This window comes from Porites lutea, chromosome 3, assembly GCF_958299795.1.
Source record: "Porites lutea chromosome 3, jaPorLute2.1, whole genome shotgun sequence".
Classification (NCBI taxonomy): domain Eukaryota; kingdom Metazoa; phylum Cnidaria; class Anthozoa; order Scleractinia; family Poritidae; genus Porites; species Porites lutea.
The window spans coordinates 44525660-44540853 of NC_133203.1; the positions used below are offsets into that span (position 1 = coordinate 44525660).

Sequence of the window (15194 nt, forward strand, 5' to 3'; positions counted from 1 at the left end):
GCAGTGATGTTATTACAGTCCTTCTATTTTTCTCGGCCCCCTCCCCCTAGAGCTATAATCCCCGACGCCCGCCCCCTCGGTACATTTGAAAATCAAGATAGCCATCGTTAACGGTAAGACGCGCTTTATCTCAACGATCTTACGAAAAAATAGGGGACTGTTAACAGTCTACTGAGGTGGCAAAATATAGCTATGCTCAGTCCGCCAAGCAACGCTCAGCTTTTGTCAAATTTGTAAGGAAGTACAAAAGCCTCACTGCGGAAAGGCTTTTTTGGATATATGCCCAATTTTTTTCCGCTGCCTGATCTGAAAAAAAAGATCTTGTTAGGGGTCGAATTAAGTGGCTACTGCGTACCAGGTGAAAAAAGGCTAAAAATGGATCATCTGGGGCTCTAAACGCTACATGACGTATCCCTCTCCATGCCTCAACAAACAATCAAAGGCCAAGGGGGCATACCGGTAAATGAAATTCTAAATACATATACTCGATAGAACCATAAACATCTCTTTGAAACTTCATGTGAAAATAATAAAAGTGTTGATCAAAAGGAAAATTAGAGAAACGAACTTTTGGGACACCCTGACATGTAGAGCAAAACAGAATACATCATCTGATTATAATATCAGTGACGGAAGTATAAACTAGAATTTAAATGGTGAATAATAAACAAACAACCGACGAGCTTAACATGAGTACTTTCTTATCACGATGCAACCATTCCGTCAACGCATTAATTGTCACATTGATCACACAAACACGAAGTTTATATTTATTTTGTAGTTTTCAAACAGCTCTCTTTCAAATATCTAGCTACGTTCAATGGCCCGGGCAGCAATTTTTTAAAATGATACAAAAAATACTGTAGGGTTGGGTGGTGATGGAGCGAAACTCTACACGTATCTTTTTTTTTTAGCAAAATCCAACTAGTGATCCATTATCAACGCTGCGTTCTGATTAGTTGAGCTTCTACAAGGCTATACGGTTATAGCCTACTAGTAGCGAAAAGCGCCGGCTTTGAAAACCAAAGCAATGGTGACTGAATCGCGTTTTGCTAGCTTAAGTTGTTTTGTGTCGATATTTTTTACCAACTAGTTGGATTTTACTAAAACAATTATTCCCCTCGCCCTCATGGGCTATTCACTCAGACCCCTTTCGGGCTCGAGGAATACAGTAATTGTTAATTATTATACAGTGTCAGGTCCCCCCTGTACAGTGTATATAGATACTGAGATATACTCACTGAAAAGATATGAAAAATCTTCATACGCAAATGAGTTCTAGCCAAACAGAGGAGCGAACGATATTTTTCACACGTGAAAAAAAAAGCATTGAAACGTCCAATCATAATCGCGAAAGACCTTTTTTTCAATTGTGAGAAAAATGATACGTCCAATCAAAAGCCCCAGAGGTATGTGAGTTTCGCGCCAAAATTCCTGCCTTCTATAGGCTCTTGCAGCTTGCAGCGCCCTCGCCTTGCGAGTTGCTTCGCAGATATTCCACGAGAAAAGACAGTTAAGTAGAGTTTTTTTCGTGGAAAAGTGAAAAACATCTCGGAAATTAGATTGGAATAGTTTTGTATATTTCACTATCGTTAAGGAAAATTGAAGAGAGCCGGCAAATCAACAACGAAAAGGAAAAAACAGAACGTGACGTTAGCTCATATTTGTCCTTTTTTTCGGAGCTAAGTTTATATGCTTCTGTTTATATTCAAAGCAGTTATTTTACTTAAAATCTCTTTTTAAATTGTACATTCAGAAAAAAAAGTTAAAATTACTTTTAATTCGTGGACTACTTCACATCCTTACCCTCATTACATTTTTACCAGGCGTTTCTTAAAAGCTTTTTTGTATTAAATATACTTTGTTTTCTTTGTCAGTTCGGGGTGTGTAGCGGCATATTTGGGCAAATTATTACCTTGGAAAAATTTCAATTAAAAGGCTGGCAAAATGATGAATGTCTCAATATGTATAATGTATAATAAAGATAATTATAATACCACACGGAAAGTACTTTGAAGGGTATTTACACATTCGCTTGTTCAGTAACCGATCGAGTCAGCGCAGCAAATGAGGAGATTGAGAGAAACCTTTTGAATTTTAAGCAAGAGAAAAAGTTATTTACAAAAAAATGAGAAAGCCAGCGAAGAGAATCAAACAGTGACAAGGGAGGGTGGGAGGAGATTGTGTTCCACAACGAGAAGCACATGAACTGCTGTTTTGTTGTAAACTACCTGCAGTCTCTCTTTTTTCGTAGTCCGTCGAGCGAGAACGCGCGAGAGAAGAAAATGACCACGCACGTGACTGAAGGCGCGAAACAGGAGAGGCACGCAGTGTCTCCTTTTTCTTGCCGCCCTCTTTTCTCGCGCCCACGTGGATGATTGTTAAAGGTTACATAATTAATAATGTCTATATCAATATAGTAGTACTGGCTTTGTAACATAAAACGAGATCCTTGATTTCTTTATCCAGATCCTTCTCCTCATACGGACAGAGTAACTTTTCAATAAAAATAAAGAGAACAAAAAGAACTGGACCAAGTAGGCTGTGTGCGATTATCGGAGGCGAAACAAATAGTGGAGGCCAAGTATACATTCAAGGTGATACAATGTAATGGATAAAGGAGATTACATGAACAAGGCCTAAGGTCAACTGAACTATTGTACAATCATATCAGGATATATGAGTCGAGCGCGGTTGCTAAGTAAGAGGATTAAGGGCTAATCCCACAGGCTGCCCTGAGGAACTCCCGATGCAACGGGGGCCGATTGCTTGACAACACTTTCCAAAATGACCATTTGAGGTCTTCTACTTAGGTAATCTGTAAACCAAAGAAGCGTGCCGCCTTCCGCACCATATCGTTTGAGCTTTTGAAGCATAACTTAGAGATCAACGCAATCGAAAGCTTTCACCAAGTCCAGGTAGATGACTTCTGTTTGAATATTTTTGTCCAGGTTTTGACCATTGGCATTAAAAACAGACAGCAGCTGTGTAGTGTAGGAGCGATTTCGCAAAAATGTCATGCTAGAGAGGACTGATGAATTGTTTAACATATAGTCAAGTGTTAAAATACAGACAGAACGTTCCAAGTTTTTGCTAATAATACATAACAAGGAAACAAGCCTATAATTTTCAGTTTGTTCCATAGAGTCTTTTATATGCACTGGTTTGACATTGGTTTTTTGTCTTTTCACGACTAGGTTCAATTTGCTTACTGCATTCTTGTAGGAGGCACGGAAGTATGTTTTAGTCAAGTGATATATTGCGCATTTGCACAACTGGTTTATGCTGTTGCGAAAGAACAGAAATAGCTAAAGTAAAGACTGATGAAAAATAAAAAAATAGGAATTAAAAAGACGCGCGTTTTCAACTGGTGTCGTACCCTCGATGCCATTATAGGTTACCGCCAAATTTTGTTTGGCTCAGAGGTACAGGAAAGCTTTATGGTAACTCCAAAAATGCTTTGGATTCTGAAAAAATACGCCTTCATTTTTCTTGATCAATTACAGGCGATGTTTAATTCCAACGAGGTACTTATCTACTTTAGTGACTACCGTTTTGCAATATCCATCAGAATTGGAGTCCAAATTAACACGAAAGCTTTTCTCTGGGCATGGGAACTTGGGAAGACAGGCAATAATGAAACCAAAAACAACGCCAAAAAGAAAGACAACAACAACAGAAGGGTAAAGAAACAAGAACATGATATGAGGTGACAAAAGTAAAAGTAGAAGTTCACGTTAAAAAAGAGCACGGACAGTGATATTTTCTAGGAAGAATACCTTTTTGGGAGGGGACTATGGATGGCGGGGATTCAAAAGGGAGGGTCATCAATAAGAAACATACAATATTGGGAGAGTCAGACCTAATTTGTTTGTAGCTTGGGGAGAGCCACCCTTTAGAAACTAGGAAAAATTAATTAACACCTCATACGCTTTTTAATCCAATCTATATCACCATTTAAATAACAAGCCCAGTTCTAAATTTACAAGCCCAAATATTTTGGTATAATAAAATTTCTCACAAAGAGCTACGCATGTTAGGATACAACAGAGTTCCGGTCACTTGCCCACCATTTAGGAAGCTATTAGGGGAAGATCGAAAGTGAGGCAGTATGCCTGAGGACTGATATAGGAATGGCTAGAACAGAAACAAGCTTTTGTTGACATCAGGGGACAGGGAATAGTTCTTGGGGCAAGGTATTACCAATTGTGTCTACACGAATAATGGTTTTGATTTACAATCTAAAATTCATGCAGCTCAGTCTGATCTTTACCTGCTGATTTTAAGCATGAGCCACTTGGTGGACATTTGCCGCTCGGCGCGGTGACACAAGATTATATCTTGAGCCGTCGAGGACGGCGCCGATCTTTTCTTTCTTTGTTTATTTTGTGCGCTAAAACGTTGTTGTCGCCTCTTAGCTAGTAGCTCAAATTTTCTGGAGTAGCAAGCAGAAAACAGAAGTACCTCTGGAACCATGAGATACTTTCCTCTCGGAAACTGAAAATATTACTCCTAACTTATAGGAAGCAGTGAAAGTGTAGCTTTTAAAACGTACGTTTAGGAGCTGTTTATGTCGGGGGAGTTGATGAACCCTGAGGGTAGGTCAGGTAAACTGCCTAGTCGTGGTAAAAAAAATACCCTGCGTTTGCATGCAATCTTATTACAATCCTGCAATCTCGGAGGGAATTTTCCCTAGATTATCGGTAGTCGGCCTCGTGATCAATTCCGTTAAAGTTGCATTTGTTTTGTAGTCCTTCATGTTCCTCACAAGAAGTTCGAATCTTATATCCGTCGGCGTTTTTCTTGCCTTGTGCTATCGACTGATTAGAAGGACAAAGTAGTGAAAGAATTCAAAAGGTAAATGTTAAAGTCTTTGTCTAACGTGGATATCCCAATCCATTTTAAACCTCAAAATTATGAAAAAAATATCGCAAAGATATGAATAGGCACATTCCACAGAAGATAAACGAATTCGCCTCGCTTGAACTTGCCGGAAGGTACCCCTAGTTCTAGTACTGGGTTACAGCTGGGGATCAATAGAAGGATGCTGTATTCTTATGCTAAAGTGTTTTTGCACATGTTCCTAATTTTTGACTAAGATGTATCAGCCCCAAACCATAATGTGAAAATGCCTTGCCGCTACGATTTAATTATCTGTACCAAAATAATAATTACGGTTCTATCATCCGTTCTTTAAGGTACATTTGTTGAAATGCTTTAAGCCGAAAATCAGATTCATTAGCCCAATGACACCTTAAAGCAATGATTGAATTTTCAAATTCCGGACACACACACACAATGCAAAAATTCATTCGGCAAATAGTTCTAGTTTTTAGATTTTTATATTTCAAGTTTTTTGAGGGAATAAGTCAGTTTGTAACACCTTCTGAAGCACGACACGATAACAGTGATATAGTGTGACGTCAGAAAAAATCCCTCAACAAAAAAACAGTGTGTTGAAAGTTTTAATATTGATTGTCTGTTGGCCTGAGAATGGCCGACCACTACTGGTTCCCCCGAGAAACGACGTCTGACTAACGCGCGAGGATCAACGGAGGATGACCAATGAGGTGTCACTACTCAGAGTGCTTCTGATTGGTTGAAATAAGTTTCACTTTTGAAGTTATGAATATATGAAAATCATATATGTGAACTGCGGAGTGAAGAATTATTTGAAAGAAGATCATCGCAGTTGTATAGGCAACTTATGCAGTTGCGAAAAGAAAGGCTTGTACGGGATTCGAACCCTTGACCTCTGCGATACTGGTGCAGCGCTCTACCAATTAAGCTAACAAGCCAAGTGGGAGCAGGTCGTTGAATTGGTTTCGTGATAAATCCGTGAAAGGATAATGATGAAATTATAAATATATGAAAATCATATATGTGAACTTCGGAGTGAAGAATTATTTGAAGGAAGGTCATTGTAGTTGTCTGCGCAACTTATGCATGCAGTTGCGCAAAGAAAGCCAGAAAAAATGGGGAAAGGAAGTACCGACATAGCTTTTTTCTGTGTTTTCTGAATAAATACCATCAAACAGTTCGTCACGATGCTTAGTTGCCTCTTTGATTGAAAAAGAAATCTAGTCTACAAACCATGGAACTTTTAATCAGAAATTGGGCTACTTACATGTGCGGCACGTTTTGATAATGGAAACTAGCTTTTTTGAAAGTAAACATATATATTTCATTATAAATCTTTCACTGGCCTTTTTGTCACGTTGCTTTTGTAGCTTTTATCTCGTATCAAAGCGCTTTACTATTGAATTTCGCCATGTGCTAAACCGATTGTTACTTGCGTGAAGGCCATTTGCACGATATTGGTAAACACTTTTTTGTAAAACTTGACAAGTATAACGCTATACTGTTACTACTGAACTACTATTACTACTTTCTACTAAACTCGTATATAGAAAGTTGATTTTCTGTACGGTCATTATGGTGTAATTGATATGCGTTTCAATAAGTACATAGTTTTGGTTGTAGCTTTAACCTGCGAGGCATTGGTGCCGATGACTTTCTTGGTTATTCTATATAGGGGGATGAAAGGTAAGCGAGGGGAACATTATCCATTCGCCCTAAAAAGAGACCAGGTCGGCTACGCAGGCTATTTTAGCTTTGAGTTCGATGAGGAATTAAAATCATTGTTAAAGAACTGTAGCGTCGTTAAAGGACGCTATTTTAACATACTTTTGAATAACGAGTGTAAGTTTTGTCAGTGATCTCACATCTCACTTACCTCTTAAATAACGCTTAATAGACGAAACTTTTAAAGGTTTCTTGTAAGCTCAAAATTGACTGACGGAATGTTCATGGCTTTCAAAGCGTTAGATTATCAATGCGCGATATGTAACCGTGCATAGAAGCTCGATTATCGTACTTTAATTTCCGTTTTCAACATTGTGTCTTTGCCTTGGAGGCACTATTGAAGGAACCACTTATAAAGAGCGGTAAATGTGCCATTTAAGCGCGAAATAAGAAACACGTTAAAGCCACTACACCTGTAGCACAATACACAGGATTGTGACTTCTTATTAGAGCATAATTAAGTACTCCATACACGCTCAAAGAACGATTGCGAAGTATTAATTGCGTATGTAGAGCGATGCGTTTTTGAGGATACGAAATACAAGGCAAGTTGTCTAAGTTCTAAGCGTGGAGAGAGGGATTCGGCGAAATTAGGAGAGTTGACAGGTAGGCGATTTGATAAGTTGCATTAATCCCCTCCTTATAGTCAAATGATAAGAATAATACTTTATTTTTATAGGGCCATTTCCAGCAATACCCAATGGCGCTTTCCAAGAAATGTTTAAAATATTACAAATATTGCTCATAAATTACATTAAATTGAAAGGAATAAAAACGAATTAAAAATAGTAAAACTAACTGATAAAAAACACTTTCAATTAAACGACTAAAACATAAAAGGACTAATTTATTGAAAAGGCTTTCCTAAACAGATAAGTCTTAAGTTTTTCCTAAAAACTCTCACAAGATTTAATTTCTAGTGGCATATCATTACACAACTGTGGAGAGGCTGCTGAAAAAGACCGGAAACCACAGTTGCGCAGATTATATCGGACATCAAGCAGACGCCGAGGAATATACCTCGTAACTAGGTCGGACAAATATTGAGGGGCTAAGCCATTTAAACCTTGAAAGGTCATGAAAAGAATCTTAAAAGTTATGCGCTCTTCTAGAGGAAACTAATGCATTTTCCGGTAATATTGGTGAGAAATGTTCATGTTTAGGTGTAGGCGTAAGGATTCTGGCCGCTACATTTTGAACATGCTGAAGTATCTTGATAGTTTAGTTCGGTAGTCCATACAGAAGTGAAATATACAGGGGCACCCAACGACAATTTTCAGAAAAATATCTGTTCGGAAGACGATTTGAGATCTAGAATTTTCGGAACATTTGTTGTAAAATTTCTTGCTTGCCTGCTTCTCCTAGGATTTTCGAACATCTAAAATATGGTATAATTGCCCATTTTTAACGGATTTTTACCCTAAAAAGGACACCTAGAATTTTCGGGAGCCTTTTTTCTGGCTGAAATTTTCGAAAAGGTAAGTTTTGATCCCTATAATTTTCGGATCACTAGACTTTCAGCTAGGAAATCCGAACAGATGAAAAATTTTTAGGGGATAAAAATATGCCTATATCTACCGTTTAAATACCAAAATACGTTTAACAATGCTATTTTTTAATCGTTTTGAATTATATTCTCGTTGGGTGCCCCTGAATATAGAAGTCCAATCTGGAAGTAATGAAAGCATGCACAAGTATTTCCGCCGTATGGCGACTGATATATTTCTTTATGCGGCTAATGTTTCGAAGGTGGTAGAAGGTGGTAGAGGCCTGCCTTGCATACGGCTGACTGTAAGAAGATATTTCATCGACTTGAATGTATCACACAGAACACCAATGTTTCTGCAGTACTCGTTACAAATCGTTGAAATAGAAACCCTTTCCAATGAATTTTCTCTTAAATTTCTTGCATTCACTCTTCACACATTTGTTCTCACTCAAAAGTCCCCATCTCCTTCCTCAATGTTGAGCCACGTGTATTTTGCAGCACTGAGACGACTGTAATACCCAAATTAACATCAGGGGAAGGGGAAACGCACACAAGTGTTTCAAGATTTGTGACAAGTATTGTAGCTACCGATGACTTGCTAATCACCTCATCACAAACTGAAATTAACGTCAGGGGCGAAGGTTGGCGATGACTAGCAGTTAGCACAACTAGTTCTGTCTTGTCCCTGTTCATCTTAAACTTGTTTACTGTTATCCAAGCATCGATATCTCGCACACAGTAGTCTTCTACCGCTAATTTTGCAAGTTCAGCAGAGCATGATTCAGTGAGAGGCGTATCATCGGCATACAAATTTGACTGGTGTCTGATAATATCACCCAAGGGTGAAGTATAAAGCAGGAATAAAAAGGTCAGAGGACACTACCCTGGGAAACACCATAATGAAGCTCACGCCACCGTTTACTTTCACTGTCCGTGGTAACGATCAGACAAATAACTATGATCTAACTATAAAGCACTACACACTGTAAAGTGCGCAGTCAACGACGCCAAAACATCGCTCTTACTAGCAATGTTAGCTGAGTAAATTATAAGAACGGAGAAATCGTAAATTAAAGTGGACTTGATATATTTTCGGCTAGCGCGCTCGATTAATTTTGGCGGGCCAAAAAAAGGCTTTTAGTATGACATACAGGAAGAATGCATGTTTTTTTCAAAAGACAATTTTCGGCACAACCGCTAAATATATATAAATACACGCTTGATGCTATTATCTTCTGAAAAATGGTGAAATTCACGGTGTTAACAAATGACGAAACATTACTTTTTTTGCACGGGTGTAAGAAATACAAAAAAATCCTAAATCGAGATAAAATATAGCTTGAAAGTAACTTTGAGAAATGTGTACTAAACCTTGTAAGGATGATGTATAGATTTCCTTTCGTTTTTTCGTACGAGCGGTTTGAAAATGCCCTAATTTGCATAATTTCCAGGTTTAAGCCGAAATTAAACTTTCCTATTTTTCGCAAAAACGGGGCTTCGCTAATGAGAACTTTCGAATACTGCTAAGGTGTTTGAAAATAGTATACCAAAAGGGTCTTTTGGTGAAATAAAAAAAATTCGAATTTTTTGAACTGCATGTCGCCGGATTCTCGATAGTTACCGACAACGGCTCTTAATCGTTAATCTTAATCGTTGTCATAGATTTTGCTTCCCACCATTTTTTTGCTGTTTCTTCTATATCCCGCACTTTGCTCGTGCACAATTGGTTGGTTTTTGCCGTGTGTTTGGTCGGAAATCGAATTCAAGTTTGTTTTGAGTTTTACTGTTCGGCTCGCTTTCTTTCATTACGTGAAACCCCAACACATTACAGTTTCATAACAAAACAAAACAACAACAACAACAACAACAAAAACACTCATGCACTTTATTGGTAGCACTAATAATACGAATTGTTATACATAGTGTTCACCATCTTTCTTCTCATTGTATAAAAGCCTTCAGTTAATTTTTGGAATCAGCGCAACCTACAGATTTGATAGTTATCTACCAGCAGGTAACTGACTAATATGTAGATTTTCCGCACAATGTATGATTTCCAAGAGCAATGTCAAACTGTGGTCCGTGCGACGATGTGTTTGTCTATTTCTATTTTTCTCTTTAAAACAATGTATAATAAAACAATTATTAAATTCGGGTTTTGTGATATTCGGTTTAATCAAGGTCTCGGTAAGTGTTATTAGCCTTGGCGTTCGCCTCGGTTCATAAGACCTACCCCAAAATATAGAAAAATCTGTGGAAAAAGTTAGCAAAAACAAAAACAAATAGCGACATCCTAAGGATAATCAATCCGCTCTTGTTCATTAGCGCGCCAGTACCACAAGAGGCCTTTATATCCTATGAGGAGAGTCGTATGGATTTATAAGCGAAGAAATGCGTTGTTTACTTACAAATAATACAAGGAAGAGAGATCTGAAAATATTCCTGACGGAAGCGTCTTGAGCTCGTTGTCGTTCAACTGCCTGCGGGAAAACAAATGATAGTTAATATGTATGAATACAAAATCATTTTCGGTCATCAGTTTGTAAATGCTATTTGTAACTTTTACAGTCATACCAGCCGCGTAGAATGTTCAACAAAATGTGTTATGGTTGATGTGCGGGAGTTCATTAAATTGGTATGTACCTGTGCTATATGCATGCCATACGTGTGCTTCAGTGAAGACACCGTATGGGATACAGAAGAAATGCTGTTGCACGGGGTCTCTGGCACAAGTACTAGCCTTAACCAGGGATGGAACACTTGATCAAGTAAATGGAAATCTTGTTCCTCGCACGCATTGTTTAGTCTTAGAAGCACTGTTAGCAACACTACGGACACGCGAAAAGTGCTTATTTCTCTCCTGTTCTTAACCCTTTTGCTTAATTACGCAAACAGCAATGTTACAGTAGTTCCGAATTCTGGGTACTTCCGTTAAACGTTAATAATACATACATACATACATACATACATACATACATACATACATACATACATACATACATACATACATACATACATACATACATACATACATACATACATACATACATACATACATACATACACGCACACATTCATACATACATGCATACATACATGTTCAAAAATAATAGAAATCATCATCCTTATTTGTAATCAGCATGATTCCTTCTCGAAGCTTAATTTATCCAGTAGCGACTGGTCTTTTTTGATCTTTCTCTTAAAACTTGACTGGCTATCAGAAAGTTTATATGACTCGGGCAGGATATTCTACTCAATAGGCCCTCTGTAGGATAAGGATGTTCTTCCCATGGGGTAATAAATTGTACTTTGGTACCTTAAATCCATCCCTTCTTCTTAGGTTATAGGGTCGCTGCTCAGTTTTGTGAAATAAGTCACAGATGGGTCTAGGTATTAAGCCATAATAGGCTGATTACATGAGTAAGGTTAACTTAAGTTCGTAAACATTAGTTAAGGGCTGCCAGCGAATGCGTTTCAAGGTAGCTGCTCTTAAGTAGATCAGTTCAACATCACATAACAAGGAGAGGGTACAAGTTCCCCAGACTAGCATGCCATGCATATGTAACGCTGGGAACAATGCTTCTAAAGTAAATGGCTTTCAGGATCCTCCTGGGTAGGACCCTCAATCGCTTTAGATTTTTGAGTTTTCGACTAAAGCTCTTACACAGCGGTGATCTAAGGCTGCAGGATAATTTAGAGTCAATGACTACCTCCAAGCAGACACTTGAATTAACATAACTTAAGATCTTATCTCCGAGTGTAACTGGTTTCAGGGGGCCACAAAAGCTGTTTCTATTGAGTACCATGACCTCTGATTTCCCACTATGGATAGTTAACTTATTATTTCTGCACCAGTTATGTACATCCCCCAATATGCGATTTAGTGCATCACACACTACATCGACTGAGGGGCCTATGTAGAATAGTGTTGTGTCGTCTGCATACATATCTATTTCCCCTTCTTTAATCTGATCAGGCAAGTCGTTAAAGGAGAAAAGTCTTTGACCCAGGAGGGATCCTTGTGGGATGCCACATTTCACAGCATTAAGTTGTGATTTACATCCATTGACAACAGCAAACTGTTTCCGGTCTTTAAGATAGTCTCTTATCCACTCCAGTGCAGAGCCACTCAAGCCTAGGGCTTAAAGCTTTAGATAGAGTATATAGTACGAGACACAGTCAAATGCTTTTTTGAAGTCGATGAATACAACACCCACTACATTTCCATTATCTAGGGCTATTTTCCATTTCTCTGTCAAGTGTGTCAACAGTCCTTCAGTCGATCTCCCTTTTATTAACCCCCATTGATTTCATTGGAAAGGCCATTTTCGTTGATAAAGTATCGATGTTTCGGCAAACGGTAGCCGTCAAGATTTTACTAGGGATGCTTAGCATTTGAAGTGGCCTGTAGTTGCTTTTATCCGTGGAATCGCCTTTCTTATAAAAAGTGTGCATTCGTGATGTCTTCCACAAGGAGGGCACCCTGGAATGCACAAGGCAAAGTTTAAATAATGGTTGGAGGCCTCTGATGATGGATTCCCCGCACAGCTTGAGATCTTTGGGAGAAACGCAGTCAGGGCCTGTTGCCTACCTTGGGTTGATAGTTAATATATCCTTAAGGAGCGTGGGGTAAGTGAGGTCGGGGCATGTGGGAGAGATCCTATAGATGATTTATGGTTGAGTGATCCTGTGTTGGTTGAAGATTGGACATTAGGTTTTCTCTAATAGTCGAAAAATAATCATCCAAAGGAGTGGCTTTCACCCTGTCCTACAAAATGATGTTATCTTAACCATCTCTAATAGGGCCAATAGTGTTTTGTTTACATTCCTGCCTCTCAACTTTCTTTACAAGGTTCCAAAACTCTCTGCTCTTTTGAGTTTTTGCAAATTAATTCTTCCAGTACAAGGCTTTTGCCGTTCTTAGCTGGCGGGTAACCTCGTTTCTAGCGTTCTTAAAATCTCGCCATAGATCCTCGCTTTGCCTTCTTTTAGCTTGCTGCCGTAACTTGTATGGCTTGTTCATGCATATCAATGCTCACAAAGTCACAAGTGGTAACTCATGTCCGGTGAGGGTAAAAGGCGGAATGAGATGCAGAATGGCATGTGGCATGGCTTTCGGAATGACTTATGCGGAATTTAATTTATGGAAAATGGTGCAAAGAAAAAAAATTCAACAGGGAAGCATGCGCGCGTGTCTGCCGCCCCTTTTTTGGCGCCAATTTGGGCGAGCAGTCGAATTGCTTGTCCATTTGTTACTGCTATTTAAGCAAGGTTAAAATTGAAACACAGCTGATACACGAATACTTGCATTGATAAGTCATCCATAGCTCGTTTCCAAAATTAACTGAAACCGTCACGCTTTTTGTAGAAACTGAGTGTAGTGTGCTTGGTTATTTATTAAAGGCTATATATGAGTAAAAAAATGAGCGAAATGGAATGCTGAAATTATTGCGAGTGATATTTCCGAATGCTGATCTTAATTGTTATTAATAACGGTATGACCAGTAGCTATTACGCGAGCCAGTTAAGAATTTAAGGATTAAGGACAAAAGATTACAAAACCGTCACTGATTCGTGAAGCCATTGCCACTTGTTTGTTATTTGGTTCCATGGGAATTTAAGAAAAATAGAAAGATTATGACGCCTTTGCGATCTAAACGACGCTCAGCAATTGCTCCACAATGAAGTTTTAGTCTAAATAACTAGGCAGCTATAAGAACATTCAGTAACAAATCTATAATAAAACTCACTCAGTTGCCCATTGGTAGCGAAGGGGGCGTAATCCTCGGAATTCGTATTGAGGTGTGCTGCACGATTCTCCAAATCGCGAGCCTGTTTCATATGTCCCTTTTAACATCCGTTTTCAGACCTGGCTTCCTAAACTCCGTACGAGTTATCAGAAATGGCTTTTTGACGTTGTACTCGGTTTGCAAAACCATTAACTAATTGTCGACCTTGTCCACTTGAAGTCAGCATATTAGTTTCAAATATATTTAGTATTTAGCAGTATTTGACACTGAACATTGTTTCATGCACAAAATTCTAGACTAAATCAAATTGCATATTGTGCCGTAATGAATACCGCATGCCCATGTACTAATCAATCCCTGCATGGCGGTTATACGAACAATAATAGAACAAAACAATAATAAGAAACTGAATGGAAATACATGACTAATTGTATATAAGACTAAACTATTGGTTCCTAAAAGAAGGTTAAGTGCTGCAACCAGATGCTGAGATAACAAGCGTTAAATTTCTCGATCACGAAAAAAATGATGGAAAGTTAGGTAATTTATCTGGAAACAGCGTCCATTTGGCATAATGCGTACATTATAAGTGTGAAGACGTTTTTGTACCTCCATATGGTCATATTAGGTGACCTACAAAGCACATAAATTATTGCACATTTCCCGCAAAGGCAAGCAATTAACATCAATATAAGAGGTAAAATACGGTACACTATATAAAGAATAGTTTTGAACTGACGTGCAAACAATACAAGTACCCTTCTATTAAAGTTTTGCTTTTGCATGTAATGGAATCAAGAGAATAACTTTTTGGGCTGAATGGCTTTCGTAGCCATAAAGGGACACGTCTGCAACTCCTTATAGTGTAAGAGCAGTAAAATAAGATTACCTTTAAAATACCTGACAAATCCGTTGGGGCAGGTCTCGCAAAAATAACCTCGTTCCCAGGGTTTTCTCTCTTGCTTCGAGAAAGAACCCCGGTTGCAGCTGGTTACGTGGCTCCCAAAAGCTAAGAGCCTCATCCAAACAATTTTATTGGTAAAGTTTTCCACATCATACAAACGCTTTCGACGCTTTTGAGTCAGAGCAGCAACTTAAGCCAGAAAGCCCGTCAGCTTAATGGGTTTCGAAATCATATTATGTGATGGAAAGGTATACAAATCAATTTTGGCATCCCCAGAGGAAACCAGACCTTCCAGCTTATCAAGAATTTAAGACCGCCGGTTCGAAAGCAAACGCCAGAAAGCAAACTATTAAGTGCAACGTTCGGCGTTTGCTTGGGCGAAGAGTTTTAGTCTTTTTTATGAACAAAAGTCTCTGTTAACTTCGCAAAGAAGAAAGCAATGTACAATACAGTAGTCAGGCGGCAT

At 38.6% G+C, this 15194-nt stretch overlaps 1 non-coding gene across 1 annotated transcript; it reads right to left on the reverse strand.

Annotated features, from left to right (window-relative positions):
• Positions 1–5725: 5725 nt before the first annotated feature.
• Trnat-agu (transfer RNA threonine (anticodon AGU)) lies at positions 5726–5798 on the reverse strand. The gene has a single exon. It is a non-coding gene; the product is annotated as a tRNA-Thr (tRNA).
• Between the last annotated feature and the right edge of the window lie 9396 nt (positions 5799–15194).